A 5,000-nucleotide genomic window follows, 5' to 3' on the forward strand; every position below is an offset into this window, starting at 1 on the left:
GTCCGCGCCTTTAGCCGAGTACACGCGGGGGGCGTTGTAATACTGGTGGGTGCTGTGTTTGGCATGGAGGAGGTGAACGGGGTGTTGGGGAAGTTATCAAGGCGGTTACTACCACGCCCTCCCCTGCTACTGCCTGCCCACGGGGAAGCCCAGGCTGCCGCGCACATACAACTACTGGCAAAGGTTAGTGGTGGTGGTGGTAGTGATGGTGGTGGTGGTGATGGTGGTGGTGGTGGTGGTGGTGCAAGATGATGATGATGATGATGATGAGAAGCAAGAGAAGGAGGAGGAAGAGAAGAATGAGGATAAGGAAGAGGAAGACGAGTGGGGGAGGAGTAGGAAGAGGAAGAGGAGGAGGTTTGCTTTAGTAGGAAGAGGAGGAGGAGGAGGAGGAGGAGGAAGAAGAGGAAGATTAGGAGGAAGAGTAGTAGTAGTAGTAGTAGAATAATACCAAATATTAACACTCTCTCTCTCTCTCTCTCTCTCTCTCTCTCTCTCTCTCTCTCTCTCTCTCTCTCTCTCTCTCTCTCTCTCTCTCTCTCTCTCTCTCTCTCTCTCTCTCTCTCAGGCGGTGGTGGGGGGGCGGGAGGGCGTAGTCTGGAGGGAGGCTGGCGGGGGTTATGGAGGGGGTCCTGGCATCCCCCGTCTCCCCCCATTCCCTCGCTACCCCCATTGGCCTCTCACCGGCACGTAAGTAGTAGTAGTAGTAGTAGTAGTAGTAGTAGTAGTAGTAGTAGTAGTAGTAGTAGTTGTAGTAGTAGTAATTGTTGTTGTTGTTGTTGTTGTTGTTGTTTTTATTATTATTATTATTATTATTATTATTATTATTATTATTATTATTATTATTATCGTTATTATCATTGCTATTATTATCATTCTTATAATTTTCTCGTTATTTCTACTACTACTACTACTACTACTACTACTACTACTATTACTAGTACGGCCCTCCTCCTCCTCCCTCCTATTCGTCCTCCTCCTCCTCTCCCTATCACCACCACTACCACCACCACTACCTACCACTACCACCACCACTACAACCGCTATTATCCCAACAGAAGTAGCGGCGGGGCTGGAAGTGGGCGGGAGTTTAGCAGGCTTCGCTAAGATTGGGCTGGAAGTTAACGGAGGAGGAGGCGCGGCACGTGACAATGCAATACAGGGCTTACAGAGGGCAGGCGTGACTGGGCCCTACCTCGCCGCCCTTGTCAACACCTTAGAGAGAGATACGCTCACCTTGTAGAGAGAGAGAGAGAGAGAGGATATATTTTAATTTTCTTTCGTTATATATTCAATTTATTTATTTATTTATTATTTTAACGGTTATTTTCTTTTCTCTATTTTTCGTTTCGTTTTTTTTTATGGAATGTTGAATTTTACCTATATTTGTTTACATTTTTTTTTATCAATTTCTTTCGATTTTATATTCAGTTCATTTATTTATCTTTATTGTTTTGAGACCATTAATTTATTTTATTTATTTTTTCGTTCATTTTCATAATGGGAATATTTACTTTTATATATATTTTTCAATTATTTTTCATTTCTTCGATTTAAGTGTGTCTAAGTACTTGCAAGGATCATTTATTTATTTATTTACTTTTATTTTCCGTCCGTTTTTATTTATTTATTTATTTATTTATTTATCTTTTTTTATAATGGAAACTTATTTCATCTTTTTTCCCGTTTTCTGTTACTTGTTCATGCCGGGGTGACAATAAACATTAAGATTATTACTGCTTTTAATCCCACCGAGAGAGAGAGAGAGAGAGAGAGAGAGAGAGAGAGAGAGAGAGAGAGAGAGAGAGAGAGAGAGAGAGAAAATCCCATTAATTATTTCAACACTTTCCATTATGAGAATTTTGAATGCATTTAATGTATTTGAGTGTGTGTGTGTGTGTGTGTGTGGGGGGGTGTTTGGGTGCGTTTGTGTGTGTGTGTGTGTGTGTTGGGTCTTTTGAGTGTATTTGAGTGTGCGTGGGGGTGTGTGCAGGGTCTTTTGAGTGTATTTGAGAGTGTGTGGGGATGTTTTGAGTATGTGCTGGGTCTTTTGAGGGCATTTGAGTGTGTGGGTTTTTTTTTTTTTATGCGTTTGGGTGTGTGCAGGGTCTCTCTCTCTCTCTCTCTCTCTCTCTCTCTCTCTCTCTCTCTCTCTCTCTCTCTCTCTCTCTCTCAGTAATTACATAGGTTTTCAAGCGTGTCTTTACTGTTCTGGTAACAGATTAATAACATTTCTACATTACTAACAAGAGAAACACGCATTTTAAAAGGCCCTAGTCGAAGTGACAGGTTTTTAATTATGTTTTTACGGTTCTACTGACAGATTACGAACATTTCTATATTATTAATAAGAGAAACGCTATTGAAAACCCTTTTAATCATCTTTGTGGCTTTGGGAAACAATCGTTAGGAGAGAGAGAGAGAGAGAGAGTAGAAGCATTTTAGTCAAGCCTATCCTGCACGGGTTTGCATGTTTGCTGCGGTGACACGGTGCAGCAGTGAGTGAAATTTGGAATCATAATCACTTAGGAGGTGTTCAGTGGGGAATCGGCAGTGAGGAAGTGAGGATATTTATATAATTTGAATTATTATTTTATAACATGTTAACTTTTGTGTGTGTGTTGGTGGAGCAGAGACAGGTGGCGCTTGGCAAGGTGAGTGTTTTGGCCGGCGCTGGTCAGTCTTGCCCCACGCACTCTGGTGATAAGTGTTTCCGTATTCCCGGCAGCTTCTCCCTGTACCAAGCACCGCCACGCAGCACCAGAGAGCCATGAGTACGTAAGGTGAGCCCTGCGGTGCCAGCCTACCCTTAGTCAGCCTTACTGCCTTCCCAGCATCACCTTCCTCCTACCTGTAGTGTCTTGTAGCAGTTTATTAAGGTTTTTGTTCGTTATTTAGGTATTTTTTGGGGTTATTTATTTATCTTTAGGTTTTATTTACGTCTGAGTCTGGAAATTTAGGCGAATATTGAAGAGTCGTCAATATGTAAACAAGCTGTCAGCTGAGGTACAGGCACAGGGCGTCAGTGTTTTCAGTCATTATTTGCTTCGTCTCTCACTTATTGTAAGCCTAACATGTCACAAGCTAGAGTCACTTGTCTAGCTTCCATATCCTCTGGTTAGATATATCCGCCATTGCCTGGTTTTGGTGTCACGAAGTAATAATTAAGGCAACATGGCCGCTGGGGTCCTCCACTGAGGTTATTATTCAAACTACTACTATTACTATTACTGTCACCACCACCACCACCACCACTATCACCTGCCATTGCTGCTGCTGCTGCTGCTGCTGCTACTACTACTATTGATTCACTTAAATACTACAAATTTCACACTTAACAATATATACTGAATATTTGTAAGTATATTTAAGTAGTATTAGTGTAGTTTTAAAGTGAGAGAGAGAGAGAGAGAGAGAGAGAGAGTCAGTCATTCATTCAGTCAGTCATTCAGCCAGCCAGCCAGTCAGTCATTCAGCCAGCCAGCCAGACAGTCAGTTAATCAGTCAGTCAGCCCCCCAACCAGCCAGTCAGTCAGTCAGTTAGTCAGCCAGTCGGTCAGTCAGTCAGCCAGCCATCCAGCCAGCCAGCCAGCCAGCTAGCTAGCCAGCCAATCAGTCATTTAGTCAGCCAGTCAGTCAGTCAGCCAGCCAGTAAGCCAGTCAGTCAGTCAGTCATTCATTCAGCCAGCCAGCCAGCCAGCCATCCAGTCAGTCAGTCATTCATTCAGCTAGCCAGCCAGCCAGCCATCCAGTCAGTCAGTCAGTCAGTCAGTCAGTCAGTCAGTCAGTCAGTCAGTCAGCCAGCCAGCCAGTTAGCCAGCCAGCCATCCAGCCAGTCAGTCATTCAGTCAGTCATTCAGCCAGCCAACCAGACAGTCAGTTAGTCAGTCAGTCTGCCAGCCAACCAGCCAGTCAGTCAGTCAGTCAGTCAGTCAGTTAGTCAGTCAGCCAGTAAGCCAGTCAGTCAGTCTGCCAGCCAACCAGCCAGTCAGTCAGTCAGCCAGTAAGCCAGTCAGTCAGTCACTCTGCCAGTCAGTCAGTCAGTCAGCCAGCCAGCCAGCCAATCAGACAGTCAGCCAGCCTGTCATTCAGTCAGTCAGCCAATCAGTCAGTCAGTTAACCAGTCAGTCAGTCAGTCAGTCCACTCAGCCAATCAGTCAGTCAGTCAGCCAGTCAGTCGGCCAATTAATCAGTCAGTCAGCCAGTCAGTCAGTCAGTCACCCATCCAGCCAGTCAGTCAGTCAGTCAGTCAGTCAGTCAGTCAGTCATTCCGCCAGTCAGTCAGCCAGTCAGTCAGTCAGTCAGTCAGTCAGTCATTCCGCCATTCAGTCAGCCAGTCAGTCAGCCAGTCAGTTAGTCAGTCAGTCACCGATCCAGCCAGTCAGTCAGTCAGTCAGTCAGTCAGCCAATCAGTCAGTCAGTCAGTCATTCTGCCATTCAGTCAGCCAGTCAGTCAGCCAGTCAGTTAGTCAGTCAGTCACATTGACAAGCATTTCTTCACACAAGTTGGCCGGTTGCCTCACTCTTTTTCTCGACCTAAACCTTCTAAACCTTGGTTCAACACAGCTTGTTCTCGTGCTATACATGATAGAAAGGTGGCCCACAAAAGGTACTTAAGCCTTCCATCACCAGAATCTCATGCACTTTATATTTCTGCCCAGAACCATGCCAAATCTGTTCTCCAACTAGCCAAAAACTCCTTCATTAACAGAAAATGTCAAAACCTTTCAAGATCTAACTCCCCTCGTGACTTCTGGCATCTAGCCAAAAATATCTCCAATAACTTTGCTTCTTCTTTCCCTCCTCTATTTCAACCAGATGGCACCACTGCTATCACATCCATTTCTAAAGCTGAACTCTTCGCTCAAACCTTTGCTAAAAACCCTACCTTGGACGATTCTGGGCTTGTTCCTCCCTCTCCTCCACCCTCTGACTACTTCATGCCACGTATTAAAATTCTTCGCAATGATGTTTTTTATGCCCTCGCTGGCCTAAACCCT

General features: G+C 44.6%; 2 long non-coding RNA genes across 3 annotated transcripts in view; both read left to right on the forward strand.

The window, feature by feature from the left end:
* Positions 1-1,706, forward strand: part of LOC135099412 (uncharacterized) — a 3,321-nt gene extending 1,615 nt beyond the window's left edge. Inside the window, exons 3-4 of the long non-coding RNA XR_010267905.1 lie at positions 1-183; positions 1,059-1,706. The exon at positions 1-183 is cut by the window's left edge and continues 1 nt beyond it. This is a non-coding gene — a long non-coding RNA (uncharacterized LOC135099412). The remainder of the gene's footprint in view (positions 184-1,058) is intronic.
* Positions 1,707-2,768: 1,062 nt separating this feature from the next.
* Positions 2,769-5,000, forward strand: part of LOC135099408 (uncharacterized) — a 10,130-nt gene continuing 7,898 nt past the window's right edge. For both annotated transcript variants that reach the window (XR_010267898.1, XR_010267899.1), the window contains exon 1: positions 2,769-2,783. This is a non-coding gene — a long non-coding RNA (uncharacterized LOC135099408). The remainder of the gene's footprint in view (positions 2,784-5,000) is intronic.

This window comes from Scylla paramamosain, unplaced genomic scaffold (assembly GCF_035594125.1).
Source record: "Scylla paramamosain isolate STU-SP2022 unplaced genomic scaffold, ASM3559412v1 Contig126, whole genome shotgun sequence".
Taxonomy (NCBI): domain Eukaryota; kingdom Metazoa; phylum Arthropoda; class Malacostraca; order Decapoda; family Portunidae; genus Scylla; species Scylla paramamosain.